This window comes from Centrocercus urophasianus, unplaced genomic scaffold, assembly GCF_019232065.1.
Source record: "Centrocercus urophasianus isolate 14NV4802_14NV808 unplaced genomic scaffold, USGS_Curo_1.0 seq_10, whole genome shotgun sequence".
Taxonomy (NCBI): domain Eukaryota; kingdom Metazoa; phylum Chordata; class Aves; order Galliformes; family Phasianidae; genus Centrocercus; species Centrocercus urophasianus.
Window position 1 is genome coordinate 54553153 of NW_024884142.1, and position 20045 is coordinate 54573197.

The window sequence follows — 20045 nt, forward strand, 5'->3', positions numbered from 1 at the left end:
TTTGTGATTAACAGTGCTTTTTTGTAATTACTTCTGGAAACAGACAGCTATGTATCTGTGCAGCTTTAAACCATAGTAAGTCAGGAGATGTATTCAAAGAACAAACTTGACATTTATCTTCTTCGTAAAACAGAAAGGTTGAAAGCAAAAGTTTTTCATGACAGCACTGAAATCCCTTCACAATTGTTTAGAGAAAGAAATTAAATATCATGAAAAGGTCATAAGAAATTGCACGGTCTGAGAAATAAGGGGAACACGTTTCTGATAAAGAGCCTTGGAGAAAAACACCTTACAATTAAATTTGTTATCAAATGAGATTCTGCTTGGAAAGCAGGCAGTGATACAGATGAGGAAGCATAAACTGCATCTCAGTATCTTTTGAAAAAAAATCTTTGTACAGTTAAATACAAAAGCAATCTATCAAACATGAATTCTCAGGCACTTTAAACTTTACTTAAATGTAAATAGTTGTCGTGAATATGAAATCACCCTTCAATTTGTTTCAAAAAAAGTGGCATTTCTCAAGTATTAAATCAAAACTTCATATCACCTCCATACCCGTGCAGTTCTTTAATCCTCCACAAATTGCAGAAGATGCATTAATATTTAAAACAGTCTAATAATAATTTCATGTGTTTTTTTTTTTTTACACTACATAATGCTTCCTTGTGTAAATCTAATTAGAATAAAATAGCTTTTAGATTGTAAACATGAAGATATTTTGATATATTCTTCTATACAAATTACTTTAGATTCATCTAATAAAATAGAAGGGAGATTAGGGTAATACATAAATATTTAATTAGAGATTCCAAATGTCGTTTTCTTCCATTGACAAAGCATTTCAGAGTCAGGGGAAACAGCACTATTTTTCAGATTCTAGGAGGCAGATAAATTAACTTTAAGTACTGGCAGCTGGTGCAAATTTAAAACATTTAAATTTCATTATGTTAACACATAGATTCCATTAAAAATAACGTTGTATTATGGCAGAATATATAAAAGTATTAAATAAAAAAAAATATAAAAATACTGCAATATAACTTTTTAAACCTTTTTGCCAGTAATTTTCCAAGAAAATGTGACACACAAAGAAACACCTACAAGTCCATAATAAATTAGCAAGTAAGACTCTCTATAGCAAGAATTTGGAGATTTACTGAAACATTGTTATTTGTTTTTCTGTCAACTCTGAAAAGTCTGCTAGGTATTCTGAGGATGGAAGATGCTTGCATCTTTTGGAACCTGAAAAATACTTCTATGTGCTATTCTCACTGTGTTTCATTGAGTGTCTGCAGATACATGAGCACATTTCCATTAAGCAAAAAACAAAGAACAATCTCAGAAGAGAAAATGGTCTACTGACTAGATGTTGTTATCCATACACTTATCTAGCTTTTTTTTTTTTTGAACCTGAAAATATTATTTCCTTCCATAAAATCATGGTACAACAACGTTCAGGTGTTCATCTCCTCCTGTGTAAAATATTATTTTTTTATATACTTTGGATAACCTGTCAATTTTAGCAACTGTTCCAAAGTTTCAGAACTACAAGCATTGATGAGTGACTGTTTAGGCACTTCATACATTGTACCCATGTGTTAATAAATTTCGTTTCTATGCATTCAGTATTTTTCTCTCCTAACCAAAGCTTTTCAGGCTTCCTTCATAATTTCCTTCAGCATTCTAACCGTGCTTCTCTGCAATTTCTCTAAATCCAAAATACTTTCATTTAAATGCTTCATCCAGAACTGTGTATATAACCAAGACATTGATGTATGAAATTTTGTATAGCAACAAAAAAGTACCCTATTTCAGGTTTACAGTGCCTTTCTTGAAGCTAGAAATTTTTTGTTGATGTCTTTCTGGTTCTGCTGCACATTTAGTTATTCATTTTTGAAAACTCTGGATGACTGAACGGTTTGTTTCCTGAGTGAAAACAAACAATGTAATGCAAGTTAAGCATTATATAGGATAGATTTATATTATTTCTCTTTGTATACATTACTTTTCATTTATCTGTTCTGAAACTGCATTTCATGTTTGGTCAGTTCCATTTTTTGAGGTCCATATGAGTTTCCTTTAAACAGCAGAGCAATTAGCTGACAAATAAAGTTTAGCATCATCCAAAAAAGATGACTGTTTCATTGGCAATTACACCCATAGGGGTGTAATGGCCAAACCAAAGGAGGAGTTTGTAGGCAGGGGAGAACACATTGTCACACACTGGTAAGACACCAGTGATTTAAAAGAAATCCTGTAACCTAGGTGGGAAAATATTATGTTCATTTTTCAGATAGGGAAAATGAAAAGTTGAAAAGACTTTAAAAAGCCATTGGATAAGATAAGGACAGAGCTGGTTCTGCTGCTCTCCAGTGCTTGTCTTCTGCTTATAAATAATGAATATATCACAGAGTGGAAAAAAAAAAACAAAAAAAAACCTTTATAGTTAGGATAATGCAGCGTATTTTCAGGTTTTGTTCATGGAAAAAAAAGGTAACTATAAAATCTATGAAATGTGATAACCATCAATTACTATGTATATCAGTATAAAATAAAACGGAAAAAAAAAAGCGTAACAACTGCTGAACTTCCTCCATACTTTTCACAGAGAAAACCAGTTGCTGCTTCTATGACACCAGTACAGCCTTGTTGTGGCACACAGAACCAGGTAGTACAGGCCAGGCTCCCTAGGTGTACTGTTGTGCCCTGCCTTTACTGAGAAGTGGGTAGGATTCATTCTCTTGTGGGACTGACACCAGGCAACATGTCAGCATCCAAAGAGCTGTGCCAGAGTTTGGAAGGTGAAAAAATCAAGGTTGGAGATGAAGTAGCAGGTATATTGCAAGGGTGCAGGATATAATGATTCAATTCTAAAAACTGCACACCATGGAAATAGCAAGTCGTGGCTTGAAACCTTGATTGAGCACCTGGTGGGAAGGCAGGGCCAACCCAGGGGAACTCAGGTGCATGCAAGGTACCTGATTGACCAGACAGGATGAAGCCAGGATCCACCCCTTCCCAGACCTCATTTAAGGATTGGCAGTGGAAGGAAGCATGTCTTTTTGAAGATCCCTAAGTAACTAAGGTCTTCTGAAGGTAAGTAGCTCCTTTTCCTTATTTTTGTGCCTATGGTTGTTGCCTTTGTGTGAATTCTTGCTGTGGGCTGGGATCTTGCTGTTCTGCTGTCATTGTTGTGCTTTCTGTTGTGCTCCACTGCACCGTAGGAAATTGCTTCTGTCCCTGAATTATTGCTAAGTATAATGATATCATTCTGAGTTTTGTGCTGAGGTACTGTCTCTGAGCATCAGTGACCTGTGATCTTGCTCAGACTGTGGTGCTTAATGAGATACTAAATTATGATACTAAATTATCATACTAAGGTCTGTCAGAGAAGAAAAATAAAAAGTTGAATATCCAAGTTTCTTTCTACATTGTGTTCTTTCTGGATATAGTGCATTATTATACATAGGCTTACTGTGAATCTCATTAATATATAAAGTATATTTTCCTATTACTGACTAAAGCTACTTGCCTTTGTTTTCCAAACCACGGTGTACATACACATTTGTATTTTCTACTTGAGGATAATTTCTTCTCGTGGTGAGAATTTCTGTTGTATTCTGGAAGCAATATCCTGCATATATGGGAATAACAACTTTAATTCTCTTGCAGAGAAGTTAATTAAAGCAACTTAGTGTGAATGGAATTCTGTTTTAAGCAGACTATATGGAGCACATGGTGTTTCCCATATGGTATTACACATAGTTTGACAGAATATTATAAAATAAACTGAGGGTGTTTCATGACAATAAACGGAATTACAACAATAACTGAGTGCAGTCATTGAGTACCTCTTTGTTAGAAGTCATATGCCACTGTTACAATGTTTATGTTCAGGTCACCGATGCTTGGCATTGTAAGCCAGTTCGAAGCAACATTACTTATGGGTTAAGACGCAAATTATGAAAGGCATTATAGCAAAACCCATTTGAATCTTTTCAGTACCTACTGGATAACGTCTTCTACTAACACTTGTGTTTTCATCTGTTTAATTGGAGTCACAGATCTCAGGGTTACTTATTTTTGTGAATTCCTGCAAAGGACATTAATAACAAAGAATACAGCAAAATTCAGAATTGTACTTTACAACAATAACAAATGCTGCTCTGTGTTTAAGTTCTATCTTTAAGTTCATACATTCACCAAAAATTATTTTGATATTATAGTAGGTGTGCAATTAGTCTGCTCTAGACTTGAATTTGATTTTTAAGAAAATCAATGAAGAAAATTGGAAGTAAGGAATAATGAGAAACTGTTCAATAGTTTTAATGGATAGAATGATAATAAGAATACAAGCATGATAACAAATCATATTCAGATGTATTCTATCATTAAAGTGGCATGATGTAACAACTGACGTTATATAGCTATGAATTATCCTATCAACAATGCTACAACTTAACCAATTGTAAAATACCACATTGTTTAAGGAGAAGGTCTAAAGGAATTTTTTTTTTTCCTACCTCCCAAATCATCAACTAATGGGTAACACACTTCTGTTTTATTTAAGGCGATACATCTGTCGCAATTAAGCTGGGAAAGAAGTAGTTTTCTTCATAGAGGCTTGTATATTGTCTTTTTGATGAAAATAATGGTGATAGCATACTGATATTTTAGTTGTTACATAGTGGTTCTTGCACAGAGCCAAGGAGTTTTCTGTTTCTTGTACAATCCTATGAGGAAGGAGCCTGGAGCTGCAACAGGAGCTGGGAGGGAGTAGAACTAAGATGACTGATCCCAACTGACATCCCATAGCATATGACATCTTGTGGAGCAACCAAAATGGGATTAAGAAGGAGGAAGGAGGGAGTTTAAAGTGATGACATTCATCTCTCTAAGAAGACATTTGGTGTGATGAGTCTCTCTTTTCTGGAAGTGGCTGAATATTTCATCTACCAACACAAGGCTCAAAGGGTTTCAAGTAATGATTGATTTGATTGGAGTGTGAAGCATGCCAACCCTGTTTTATAAATGTAGTAGATGTTCAGTTGTTAACTGTAGGCTCCCATGTTTATAAGAGGGCTCATTTTCTTTAATGTATCTTAGAGTTCAGTGCTTATCAGTGGTTGCTGTTCCTTCTATTTTCTTTACTCCTTATCATCTCACTTTGCTGTATCTTGGAATGTTCTGGTAAGAGCTATGGCCATGTTCATGGCCTGGTCACAGAGTGACTGTGACCTGTGAATGAGCCCACATGGGAGCACTCTGAAGCATCACTGGCTGTGGCAATCGGCTCTAGAGCAAGTGCACCTGAAAGAATCTGTGACTATAGAGAAATCTGTGCTGCAGCAGGTGTAACTTGCAGTGTCTATGTGGATAAGGTCATGCAAGAATATACTGAAACATCTATAGCCATAGATAAGATCACAAAAGAGCAGGTGTCTGAAGGAATTCTAGTCAATCTAAAATGATGCACCAGGGTAGGTACACCTCAAAAAGCCTGTGGCTGTGACTTAAGTTTTACTGCTTTCCTATTTTCACTTTATATGCATATATTTTAAAACCTTCCTGTATTAGCTTATTCTGTTGCTACTTATTTTCAAGGTGACGCTGGATATGTTTCTCTCTCTCTAAATGACAAAGACTGTTACAGAACTTTGTAAATGTATTATGTCAGCAGAAAACTATCAACCACAGAGTCACTAGAGAGTTTTTAAACCCCTTAATACATCCCAAAACACTGCAATTACTGGGACTATTTCTGTTTGGCTATGTAGTTGAAATACTTGCTTTTTCACTTATTATTTAAAACTAATAAAAATAGATCTAGTAGACGTGGGGTGATGTTTTCTGTGACCATGCCATGAGCTGTAGTACACAGATAAGCCCTAGAAGAGAGTAAGTGATGAGCCTTTATGAACTCAATAAATTGTTGCTGTACATAAGTCTCTGAATGTTAGCAGAATTGCTAAAGCTTTATGAGCAATTAACTTCAGCAATATTCGTATTTCTTCAGTGCTCCCTTTTACTTATTTGGAACTGAATTACTTTTAGCAGTAAAGGAATGATGCATTAGCATGATCAGCTAAGCAATTCTTCCTTTCTTAAAATAAAACCTGGAAATAACACAATACTGCTGTGCCCATGGAATATACAAGATTGCATCACTTCTGTGAACATAAAGCTTTGGTTGAATGTCAGTCAGTCATCCTATCTTCACATAAGGAATGCACCAGCTGAACTTAAATTGGTTCTTCAGTCATTTCACACAGTATTTGGACTTCACAGAGTACTAGTAGTGTGCACTTGTACTTCCGTTATCATGACCCAGCCCAGGGGCAAATGCATGCTAAATCACATGTGAAGTTCTGTAAGCAGGAACTTATCAGAGCTCTGAGGTGCCACTCTGGTGTCTTAACATCCTGTTGCTTTGCAAAAAACATTTCTTCTTTCATAGTAAGGATCACAAGTAACTTGCAAGTGGGCAGTTTCCCTGTCTGTGTAGAAATAGCCAATTAGGAGAGAACTCTATGCTGGTATTTTGTGCTTTCAACTGCATCTCTTCTGAAGAAGCAGAGGAATAAAGACAGGTGATTAGAAATTGCAAATTCTGGGGTAAGTCAGGCAGAGGAGGGTAATCACTAGTGAGTTTTAGTTATAGATTTTGAGATCAAATTGTTCTGTTATGTTTTAAAAATACATTTACTAAAGATACATTTAGTAAATCAATTAGTAAATCTCCAAGCCAAAGCCTAGTATTGTAGTGTCTGTGTGAGAGGAAGATTACCAAAATTATAGCTAAAAAGTTTGTGGATCTTGTGCTTTTCTCATCTTGTATCACAAGTATTGCCTGGGAAAGACTTAACTTTTGTGCCCAGGAATACAATTTCTCTGCCTTGTTTCCAGACTACAGCTAGTGCCAATAGTATAATTAGTCTTGCTTGGAATTCAGAAACTGCACTGGCAGCTGTCCATGTAATTATATAAACATCATTCTTATCTTTCTCAGTAAAAATTAAAAGATTAGTAAAATAACTTTTTTTTTTTTAGGAAAACTGTATTTATTACAAATTGTATACAACCAGCAATCTAAAACAATTTAAAATATGGGTGTAGAAATTTAAAGAATGGTTTATAATCCAAAGTATGTAGGCCTCATGCAACATTCTATTGTTTAAATAAATTGAAATCTTTAATTAAATTCAAAGTTTCTGCAGTTTACTTAGTTGGGTATATCAGAATATGGGGCAATTTAGTTAACGCTAATTCCTTTAGCTTTGTGTTTAAAACTTAGTTCTTTTCCTCTTAAAAGGCTTTTAAAGCAAAAAACAGAATGTGATGTTATGTATCACAATATAATCAAAGTGGATCTCCTCTGCATTATTTTAATACCAGTATATTAAAAAAGAGATCAAATTCTGGAGGTGTTACTTATTTTTGGGCAGGAGTGGGGGCATTATCTTGTCCGTTTCCTACATCCCCAAATATGTAGTAACAATATAATAGAATTCATATTAACTGTTTGCAGGGAAAATAAGTGATAACATTAAATATTAAATGAAAGTAATTTTAAATATCAAATATAATGTATATTGAATGAGTAAAATAAAATATTCAAAGGATGGTCCAGAACATGTGCATATTATTCATTAGGCAGAAGTTGTTTAAGGTATGGTTTAAAGTAGTTGTAAGAGGTAAAACATATATCTCCCAGTACATGAGAGAGTTTAATAGTGCAATAAAGTGGACTTTAGTCTCCTGCAACAGCAGATGTCAGTTCAAAGTCACTCAAGGTCCAGCAGGTCAGTTTATGATTAAGCTTTTTACACTGTCAATTAACATCTGTCCACAGTAATGAGTATTCACTGATCAGATTTTATGTGTTTTACTACAGTGGTATGAAATCATCATTTGATTCATGTTTCCAACATGTACAAATGTGGTTATGAGTCCACACTTACTCCATATTCTATTGGCTCTGAATCTGTTATCCTTGAGTATTCAGGATCTACTTAACGGCTGTAGAACACAGGTATTTGAGAGTTTAGAAGAGATGGCAAAACGGACAAACAAGTAGAGAAACAGACAAATCCTAAAATAAAAAAAAAAAAAAAAGACCAAACAAAAAAAAAAAAGTTTTTTTTTTTTTTTTTTTTTTTTTTTTTTCTTCCAGATTTCATGTTTGGTCCCTTCAGATTGTTACATGTTTTACCACTTCCTGTGTGACTCTACTACTTGTGCTGGCTTGTACAAAACTAGTAACGCTAATTTTATCAGTGGTTTGAACAAGGTTTAGTGTTACTGGAAAATAATATATTTTAGTAGAACTGAGATCATGAACATGTACCCCTTGTTAGTCCTAGCATTGCAAATGCCCAGCTGATTGTTATAACTGGTGAGTCTGTAATCTTTGGAGCTATACCAATGCAAAACTTGAGGCGTTCTGAGCAGTCTGTGCACACAAATCACTCACTTGAAGTGACAGAGTGAATTCTGCTTGTCAGATGAGAGAACAATTAGTTATATATAAGTTATAGATTACTTGAAACCTTGAAGGTCCAGAGACATGACATTGAGCTGGGCAAAAAAAAAACCAACTGGATAAGGTTTAACAAAAGCAAGTGTAGAGTCTTGCATCTAGGGAGGAGTAATTGCATGCACCAGTGCAGGCTGGGGGATGACCTGCTGGAGGGGAGCTCTGCGGAGAGGGACATGGGTGTCCTGGTGGACAGCAGGTTGGCCATGAGCCAGCAGTGTGCCCTGGTGGCCAAGAGGGCCAATGGCATCCTGGGGTGCATTAAGAAGAGCGTGGCCAGCAGGTCGAGGGAGGTGATCCTCCCCCTCTACTCTGCCCTGATAAGGCCTCATCTGGAGTACTGCGTCCAGTTCTGGGCTCCCCAGTACAAAAAAGACAAGGATCTCTTGGAAAGAGTCCAGAGGAGGGCCACAAAGATCATGAAGGGCCTGGAGCATCTCTCCTATGAAGAAAGGCTGAGTGAAATGGGGTCTGTTCAGCCTTGAGAAAAGAAGACTGAGAGGGGGACCTGATCCAGGTCTATAAATATCTAAGGTGTGGGGGGCTGAACGGTGTGGCTGGACTCTTTTCAGTGGTGAGTGGAGACAGGACAAGGGGAAATGGCTGGAAACTGCAGCATAGGAAGTTCTGCACAAACGTGCACAAGAACTTCTTTACAGTGAGGTGACGGAGCACTGGAACAGGCTGCCCAGGGAGGTGGTGGAGTCTCCTTCTCTGGAGATGTTCAAGACCTGCCTGGATGCCTACCTGTGCGACCTGCTATAGGGAACCTGCTTTGGCAGGGGGGTTGGACTCGATCTCTGGAAGTTCCTTCCAACCCCTACAATTCTGTGATTCTGTGACATCTACTTTGCAGGTTCCACAAAGATATGCAATATTTTCTAGCGAGTCCAATTCATTTCCCCTAATTGGTACTCCTCTCATTTATTGAGCTGTTAGAACAATTCTGGTAAACTTACCAAAGGAAAGACCTTATTGTACATATTTAGTAATAGAAATATTGATTTCTGAGAGTTGAAATAACGGACTTTCTGCAAAATAAATTGCACAATGTAACAGATGCCCTTCATTTACTTATGTCATTTCAGTCTATGCTAGAGAAATTTATATGCACTGGACTAGAATTGAAATACCATGCTAACTGCTACATTCTATTTCTACTGCTTCTCTGACCACAAAGTCTAGCAGTTCTGCAAATACTACTTTCTCTTGTTGCCCATTATGTTTTTATTCTTTGCTGATAAATTTGTTTTTTTTTTTTCTGTGGGGTGTTTTTTGCTTGTTTCTGAAAGTAATTTATCTTTGTCTTATCCATGAGATTATATTGTCAGCACATTTTTATTGATTTGCTGTGTTATTTATGCACTCCACTTCAAAACCACTTCATTAAAACTTTAAGTCCAAATGGTACAGTAAAATAGTTGGGGAAAAAGAGAATTATAACCTTTGAAGATGTATTTAATGTAAATACTATTTTAAATATTAATCCATAAAGATCAATTTGAAGTCACAGAATTGCCAGGATTGGAAGGGACCTCAAGGATCATGAATCTCCAACCCCTCTGCTAGAAGTAGGGCCACCAATCTCCCCATTTAATACTAGACCAGGCTGCCTGGGGTCTAATGCTAGACCAACCTGGCCTTGAACACCTCCAGGAATGGGGCATCCCTTATCTCTCTGGGCAGCCTGCTCCAGCACCTCACTATTCGCATAGTAAAGAACTTCCCCCTGACATCCAACTGAAATCTTCCCTCTGACAACTTATAAGCCATTTCCCCTTGTCTTGCAGCTATCTACCCTTGGGAAGAGTTGACTCCCCTCCTGTTTATAGGTTCCCTTTTGAAAGGCTGCAGTGAGGTCACCCCACTGCCTTTTTTTGTCTAGGCTGAACAAGCCCAGCTCCCTGTCTGTCTTTGCAGGGGAGGGGCTTCAGCCCTCTGGATCATCTTTGTGGCCCCCCTCTAGACACTCTCCAACAGCTAACTGAAAGAACAGTGCTTCTCTGTTCATTTAATGTTAAATTTCAGTATTTGGAGATGTTAATTATCATGTTGGTGTTAGACTTTCAGTGATCCATCTAATGGAAAATAGGTACGGCTTCATTTCTAATACACTAGCTGCTTTCAAGTTGAGGCTATCGGATGGCATAAGATTGCCTGAGCCTTGTAAATAATAGCTCAAATGAGGGAAGAAATGCAGGAAACAAATGATATCTCCTAAAAGTATTTGTTGTAGTTGGGAGAAAGGATGTGAAAGGAGAAGGTTATCTATTAAACAGGAGAAAATACAATATTGAAATACCCATTTCAAGAGTACATTTAAAAACAAATATAGACCCTCAGGAAGAAAAGGCTATGCTTAATGGCAGCCTAAGTTTGACCAGAAAAACTTCAAGGTTTCTTGTTCTTATTTTTAAATCTTTGCCAATTTACCACTTAGAGAGATGGTTCTTATGTCTTTCAGCTATGGCCTAAGATCTATGATAAATTTACTATGATGATGGCCTGTTCTAATGTGAAAGTTTAGGAGAAAATGTGAATGCAAGTTTGAGCCACAAAAATTTGTGCTTACTGAGTGTTTTCGTCATAATTCATGCTGGCAGAAGGTTCTCTATGCCATGGTAACTAAAATAATGTAACTACTTGCTTTGTTATATCACTTCTTATTAGATTATTATTCAAACTTCAGTCTCTTTTAGAGAAACAAATTCTGTTTGAATATAGATCCTGCTGAAAGATCTAGCTGATTGCTCTGACAGTAATCTTACATGGGATAAGAGTATTATGGTGAATGGAATTTGAAAAGCTAAAATCCCACCAGGAGTTGAATCTGGAGAAAGGTGTGGAGAGCAAAAAATGTCTACAGATGCAGCAGTAAAAAAAGGAAGGCTAGTGAAAATGTGAGTCCGGTGCTGAGTGGGGAAAATAATCTGATAAGAAAATCCTTGTAAAAAGCGCTGAATAACTTGGCCTTAATTGCCCTGATTTGCACTAGTAAAAATAGCCTTCAGAAAACACAGCTCTCTGAGTCCAACGAAAAATTTTATAGAATGGAAGACTTAGACTTGTACATTACTGGTTCCAGTGGGACTTGGTAGGATGTGCCACAAGTGCTGAGGGAGCTAGATGATATAATTGCAAGATCATGGCAATCTAGGAAGGCTCCTGAGAACTGGAAGAAAGCAAATTACAGTATTCTCTTCAAGATGATCAAGATGGAAGATCTGGAGCCAATGAATAGGAACCGGGTCACTAGTGATATACTCAAGCAGTCAATACCTTGTCCACTGCTATTTGATCTCAATTACACCCAGACAACAAGTGAAAAGAGTTCAATGTTGCCAAGTTTACAGATGAAGTTCAATACTGCCATTTGGAGAAACCTTGACAGGAGATGAAAAAAAGTCAGGAAAAACTTCATGACATTAAGCAAAGGGAAATGCCAAGTCCTGCCCTAGTGATACGTAACTGTGTCCTGACTGGCTGGAAAGCAGGTTCTAAGGATGCTGATGGATATCAAACTGACTTTGAAATGGTGATGTCTCCTCACAGCAAAGACAACCAATATCCTCCTAGACTGCAAAAGAAAGTCTTATCAACGGGTTAAGGGAGAAGGTTCTTCCACTTTGTTTAGTCTTGGTGAGAATTTGGAATTTGGAGCAATGGGTCTGCTTCTGTAATTCCCCAGTAAATGGGAGCCATGGGTGTAATGGATTGAATCCACCAAAGGCCCACAAAAAAAATTGACTCTGGAGTATAAGACAGACTGAAAGAGATGGGACTATTCAGTCTGGAGTAGGCAGGAAAGAGGTTATATTTGTGAAATGAGTTGCAGGAATTTGTTAAAACATAAAAGTACTCTTCTGCTATGTGGATGACTTAATACTGAAACATGTGAACTAGAGAGGCTGTGGAATCTCTGTTTTCGGAGATATTTAAAAAAAAAAATAAATTGACTGGACATGGATTCTGTGTAGCATTCTGTAGGTGACGGGGTTTTTTTTTTTGTGCAGGGGAATTGTAGTATATGATCCCCAGGATGGTCTTCTCAACTCGGTGACTGTGGTTCCGTGGTGTAAGGCTGATGTCAGAATATATGTTAAGTGTTCTGATTCCTGCCATCAAAGAGTGTTCTGTTGCTTGACTGACACTCTCTGTAGCCAGTCTTGCTTCTGATCTAGCTGGAAGGAATTGTTGCTCTGAAGAAGTTAGTCTTGACAGCAAAGCATCTATCCAAAGTGGGAAAAGTTAGATTAAAGAAGATTTAAAAAAAAACAAACAAACAAGCAAACAAAAACCCTCTACATCTTGTTTGTCTCCTAATACTCTAAAAATTCTTCTCCATGAAAGGGATTCTGCACTCTTTCCTTTAGTTCTTATATTCTTTTTCACAAAATATAATTTGTTCTTTACACAGTCTTTATGGCAGGAATTCATGGATTAAGCTGCACAGACAAAATGTAGGTGACAAAATTGTGTAATTGGTATAAAATAAAATGACCCTTATAAGTCTTTTTTTTTTTTTTATTGTCTTATCTCTCATTTTCAGGCTTCGCATAGTACAGGGCCCTGACAAATTCACAGTAGAAAAGCAGAGACAAGACAATCTATCATGTTATATAAAGTCATATAAAGAAGGATGTGCTAATTTCAGGAGTAGTAAGCATATGTTATTCAATCTCAGTATGCTATAATGCACAAGGTTTTAAGGAGATAATGAAGGTTTACCTGTCTGTAACATAAAGTTTCTGGAAAATAGAAAGAGATATGAGATAGGAAGTGAAAAATCAGTTAAAGTTTAAGGACATACGTAGAAAGCTTATAAACTTTCACATTTACAATCAGAGCATTTGATTTGGAAATCAACTGTTTAAAATTTACCCAGTCTCTCATGTTTTGTCTCATCCTAAACATCTTTTACCATTGCTGTTAATGATACAGGTGATGAAAATTAGCAAAATGGTACCTGGTCAGACTGGAAAGACTTGCACTGACTATACAGAACAGAAAAGTGTGGCCACCTTGTTGCATTCTTGAATAGAAAAAGATTTTGTCCCATTTGTTCATCTGTATGGGGGCCCAAGGAAATCAACTGAGGTGACTATATTAACTTGGATTCATCTGGTGTATGTTTGCTTCAATGGGCACCTAGGATTTCTGGAACTCTCAAAGACAAAATGAGAATTGATGAGGAAATAGAGAAGAGGTACATACGAATGGGCTGCACACAGCAGTGTGAGGTTATTTTCACCTACACTGTTATTTTCTTTGGAAATAAGATTGTTCTGGTAGAAACATGTAAATCTTAGTGGTGCAGCTATAGAAGTGAAAGCTTGAATTTCACAGGATGAGACTTTGATTCAACCTACCATTGAGAAGCTGTGCATTTTAAAAGCCAGAATTTCAGGCTGCTCACCATTCTATTGTTTGCTATTGCAAGTGGGTGTCTGATTTGGGATCATGTTTCAGCATATTTCTTTATATGGGCATGTACTGATGATTTATTAAAGAACTGATTTATTCTTTATTTACTTTGATTTATTGAAGAAATAATACAACCTTACTATATAAACTTGGGTGTTTATACTGCTATCTTACACACAAATGAGAAGAGCCAGTCTATCTCAAACCACAACATACTTAATGTCTTACGCTTTATGTTTATAAAGCTTCTGTTTTGATGCTATAGGAAGAAATATAAGGAAAAAATAACTGAAATCAGGAAATTATTATTATTTTTTTTTTTAACAAAAAAAAAAGGCAGCAAATCATGGAAAAGCTTATTGACCTCTGTGGTCTCAAAATAAAATAGCAATGGGTAAAGTGTGACTGATCAGAACCAATTTCTTTTTTGCTTCTCTGAACTGCCCTTTAAGGAATCTAAGAAGAAAAATGTTCTCAAAAGATTTTTCTGTATGAAACAAACTTGAAGCATCTCTCTTTATTGTATGTGATTAAATCGATTTCAAAAAAAGTAATTCTAAGTTTTGTTTTGCTGTAGGAGCATACGTACTAACATTTCCAAGCTCAAACACTTGTTTTGTAGATAGAGAAGATATTCTTAACCAGAAGAAGCTGAAGTTACAAGATACTCACAAATTATCTGAATTGTCTTCTTTATTTAGAATCTATACAGATTCTAAATATTATCCTTTACATTAAAAATACTATAATGATAAATAAAATTAATTCTGATTAATATTGTGGAATGCATTGTCAATAGTATAAGTATGCTTCTTCATGTTTGCCTAGCATTTCAACTGTTTTTGTTGCTGCAGGCCACCTACTTTGTTTTAATAAAGATGGATATAAATATCAGTCCAGTTCTGTGAAGATCTTCAGTACACAAGTATAGCTTATAATCAGTTTTTGAAACTGTTGTCTAAATATCAGCCATTTAAGTTAGGTGATTGTTATTTAAATCCAATGTATCTATATCATGAAAATTGTACAGAAGAGTGCACACTTTTCTGTACTCCTTTAGTTGACTACTTGTAGATACCAAATTAGAAAATGTTATCCTTTACAAATCTGCTCTTGGTTCTCGCGTTTTCACACTATTATACTGACCTCAGCTACAATGTGAAATTCTATAAATGCTATTGTATTTGGTGAGTGATTTTAAAACTGCATTAGAAAAATGAATATATTGTGAAAAATGGTATTGTGCTTTTTTTTCTGTCTTGAAGTGGAGTTTTTACAATTGATATAAAGAACACCTTGAAGAAATGTGTACATGGTCTGGTTAAAGAACATTGTGTGGAGATCTCTAACTGTTAAACACACAACTGCAATAAAGATCTATTAGGGAATATTGAAGTAAGTATAAAGAACTTAATGCATTCAATTTGAAGTTGGTCAGTGTTGTTAGTATGTCTCTTTCAGAAAAGACATCAGAGGATATTTCTGAAGACTGGGAAAAGGCAGACATCTGATGTTCAAGCACCAATAAAGTAGACGGGGGAACTGCAGGTTGATCAGCCTCCTGCCAGCTTGTGGAAAGATCATGGAGCAATTCCATCTGGAAATGATGTCCATGCACATGAAAGAAAATGATTGAAATGTTAGAATCGGAATCATGACTGAAGGCTACAAGGTTGGAAAGGACATCTAAGACTGTCCTGCTATCAACCCATCATCACCATGCCTGCTAACCCATGTCTGAGAATCCTTCTTTGCTTTTTTTTTGGCTCAAAGCTTGCTTCCTGAGGTAGTTTGTTGAGGAGGCAAGTGATGGGTGTTGTGTGGCAATCAACATCACTGTGTGGGCAATTTTACATCTTTGGAGCTGTTTGCCTTCAGAAGATAGTGCTCAGGACTGTTTACTGGCGGAAGAACTAGCCTGTGACCAAATAACTCCTGTTTGCTATGGGAGGCTGGGGGATGATACCATTGTATCCTGCGAAGGCAAGATGCAAGTTGGTGCCTCCCTGCTTCCTCTTAGCTGCTGGCAAGGCCAGGAAGATAAGAACAAAGAAGTTTCCTGCTGAGGCCCCAGAGCCAGAAGCTGCCACTCAAAGGAGAGTTGACTCCACCACTTTGGATTTGAGCTGTCACTCCAAAGACAGCTGACTCGACCACCCTGAAACTATTGAAAAGGGGCCATCATCACCATGGTCGTCTCTCGTCGTGCTTCTAGTCGTTGTTGTCAACAGAACAACTCTGCCTGACGACCCACCGCTACTGAAGATCAAAGACTGAACTACGAACCTTGCTGGATCCACGGTGGTGACTATGTCACTCTTGCTTCCTATAAAGACTCCTTGCCTCTTCTTTCCTATCTTTTCTATCGCCCTCCTTCCCTTCCCCATTACCCTAATTCATAATAGTGTCCGTCCTCCCCTTCCCCATTTCCCTAATTAAGATTTGTAATAAACTGGTCGGACCAACATTTGAACCGTTGCTTCTTAATCTCATGCTGGGTATATAGATAATAAAAGAACCTCCTCTCCCTCCTATAAATTGGAGCGAGACAATGTCCCTTTTCTCAGTGTCATATCTAATTTTTTATTGAACACCTCCAGAGATGGTGACTCCATCGCTACACTTCACAGCCTGTTCAATACCTCACTGCTTTTTACAAGATGAGATTTTTCTTCCTGGGAAGAAGCAGCAAGGATTTAGAAATGGAAACTTCTGCCTGACCTATTTGACTGCAACATGACTATTTCTAGGGACAAGGTGGTGGTGTTTACCTCAACAGCAGTGATATTTTTTGCTGTTATAACCTTGCAGCAAAATTTGAAAGATAGCTTGATGTCCTGTACGCGGGGTGGAAGACTGGCTGGCTGAAAGATCATCAGGCTCAAAGATCTGTCATCAGTGGTATAAATTCCAGCTGCTATCAAACTATGAGTGGCATTATCAAGGCTGCTACCAAGACCAATCTTGTCTAATGTATTCATGAATAATCTGAGTAATGGGACATCATGAACCCTTAACAAATTTGAGGTTAAATAACAAACTGGGAAGGGCAGTAGATATGCTAGAAGATAGGAGTAGCATTCAGAATGACTTTTGGAGAAGGCTTAATAAACTGGCTGATAGGAACTTCACACAGTTCAAGAAACACAAATGCAGAGTCCTGCAGCACTTACAGATAGAAAAGACAGGGTGTACAATATAAGAATATTTCTGAAGAAATTGTCTGCTCTCATTGTAGATAAAGAGTGAGCTAGTAGTATAATAGTTTGTGGGTGGAAATGTTATTAGCAATAAAGTGGCTTACTCACCTGCTTAGATGCTGTAAAGTTTGTGATATTAAAATATCAAACAATACAGATCTGCAATTAAGATTTTTCTACATGTCCTTACATAACTCTGAATACTTTATTTGCTCTCTGTCAATGTGGTTTATAAACGTTTGTTATAGTTCTAGCTGTGTGAGGGTAAGAAGTGTCATTACTTCATCTTTACGTTTTGTAAAAAGAAAAAGTTTGAGTATGTTTAAGATTTTTGACAGTAAATGCTATCAGCTGTTTGTGCCTGAAAGACTCATTATCTGAAATGATGATTTTAGCCATTAACAGACAATGCATTGAAAAGGATTTTGAGAAATCGAGGTAAGGTAAAATGCTATTTTGTGTAATGAGGTACCTTGCAGAATATGAATAAGATTGTTTGCAGACTGATGTGCCTGGCTATTCCTGGATCACCTATGAAGTATAGTAATGGCAATGAGAAAGATTGGAATAATTTATTTCCACCTATTTTTTTCATGCTTTTTCTTTTTTTTCTGCTCTGTTTTGACAATCTCATGATCATACTGGCAAGTCAGATGTAGAGGGTGCTATTATAATGATAACTGGACTAATAAGGAACAGCTACTATTCTAACCAAGGTCAGTAATGTAATGATAATGATAGCTGAGGTGAAAATCTAATTTAAAGACCCTGAAAAAAAACAAGATGTGTTTCAGCAGCATTATGGAGACTGAAGTATAATTACTTCATCTGTGCCACTGGAAGAACCCACAAACCACACAAACTCTCCCAGAGTTCTAGTGCTTTAGGAAAAATACAGGTTATGAACAGTGGAAATGTAAAGTACTTGGATTCGTGTGTTCAGATCTGAGGAAAGACATACAATTCATATTTAGGGAGAGTGATGTCATTCTTCTATGAAATGGGGAGAACTTTCATTCTCCTTATGTTTCAAACACCCCTGAAGATACCTGTTCCATGCTAACCTCAGAGACCTTTGTAATTATGTTCTACTTTCCTTAAATAAATATATCTGTAAACATAGCTGCTTATCAGTCTGTAAATGTATTAGTCACTTTGACTTTGTTCTCTTACATGAAATTCATTTAAGATATAAGCAAAACATTTTGTTCGTTTGTTTTTCTATATTCCCTAAGGGACCTTCTGTTTTAAAAACCCAAATCTGCTTACTGAGTAACTTGATAAAAGACAAACCATGAGAGCACAGTTAAATTTGTCAATATTGGAGAATTACCGTAACCTTATTCTATAAGCTGTTACTGCTACTGTTTTCTTTGCTAGTGTGGGAGCATAGTATTTATGTTATGCGCTATGGAATATTCTCTCAGTTACCACAAATGCAAGAACAAACTACATTGTTCCAAATGAATGAAACTGTTTCCAGACTGGCCAATGAGCTATCTAAAATAGGCAGAAAAAAATAAATGAACTAAGTTTGCCTTACCTGGAATATTTTTTTATTTCTTGCAGGGTAATGGCAATGACATGTTCTTAAGTTTAACTCTGCCAGAAAAATTGAGAGGCAGCTTATCTAAAATATTGTCAAAATTTTTTCCATCTTGTCATATTCAAGATTACACTGTCTGCAACGGAAATGAGGTAAAACAGGATTTTGACAGCTACTCTTAAGAATTCAAACTGAACAACCAGCTGAGAAAATTTTAACCTTTTTGACAGAGAAAGAAGTGAGACATAACGGAGTAATGTTGCTGTCAAAGTAAATTGAGGCATTTCTTCCAGTGACTTTTCCCTTTATGACCTGAAAGGCTAAGTTTACAGGAAAATTTTTGATTTTCTCTTCTTTCCATGTGTCTACGGACAGAAAACTGCAGATGGCAAATGACTTGGAAAAAACAGTATGCTTATCTCTTGGTGCTGCTGCCTCCAACTATAGTTCTACTTTCAGTGTCCCACCAAGATTCACTTCACTTTGCATTCATCATCTTCATCACTTAGTGGAAGCACTGTATTGTTAAACAGTAATTATCTTTAAGATTCAGGCTGTGCACAATCAATATATTTATGAGTGGAGATTTCACCCTCATAGCAATTAAAGGAAACAAGATCATCAGAGAACTCTGAGCTGAAAGTGGGGAGGAAAACATAGTGTATATATCTGCTATGTTGAGCAGTGTTAGGATAGCTGAATTTGTTCAAGCTCAAGATTTCACAAGAAAAGATATTAAAGTAAATATCAATGAATATGGAGGAAGAAAAAGAACAAGGAAAAAATGTCAGAAGAAAAAAAACAATGGCAGGGAAGCAGTACATCTAAGTGATCAGATGGATTTAGATAATATTTTAGAAATAGCACTGAGCTGCAAAACAGCCTGTATGTTTTGGCTATTATATAGTTTGTCCACCAGGGTGTAGGCCCTTAATAATGACAATACTCCAGCAGCAAGTTAATAGAATTTGAAAATACAACTTAGGCTGCTAGAGCTCTGTTTTTCATAAGATAAGAATATTCGATCTAGGATGGGTAGAAACTGGGAAGAGTCAGGAGTTTTTTTATATACACTTAGATGAAAAAAATGTCTTCCATTACAGTAAAGTGTATGTTATTTGGAAGATGTTGATTACTTTATTTAAGGTGACACAGATAGGTACTTGGACGATACTGTTATGATGATAGAAGACCAATACAGACTGATTTAAAAGGAATCAGTTCTCCAAGGACAAAGAGTGTAATTTATAGTAGAAGAAAGCTATCTGCATAACAATAGCTTGAGTCTGAGACTCATCTCCTCCAAAGAGAAACCACCAAGAATTAAACAGATAGA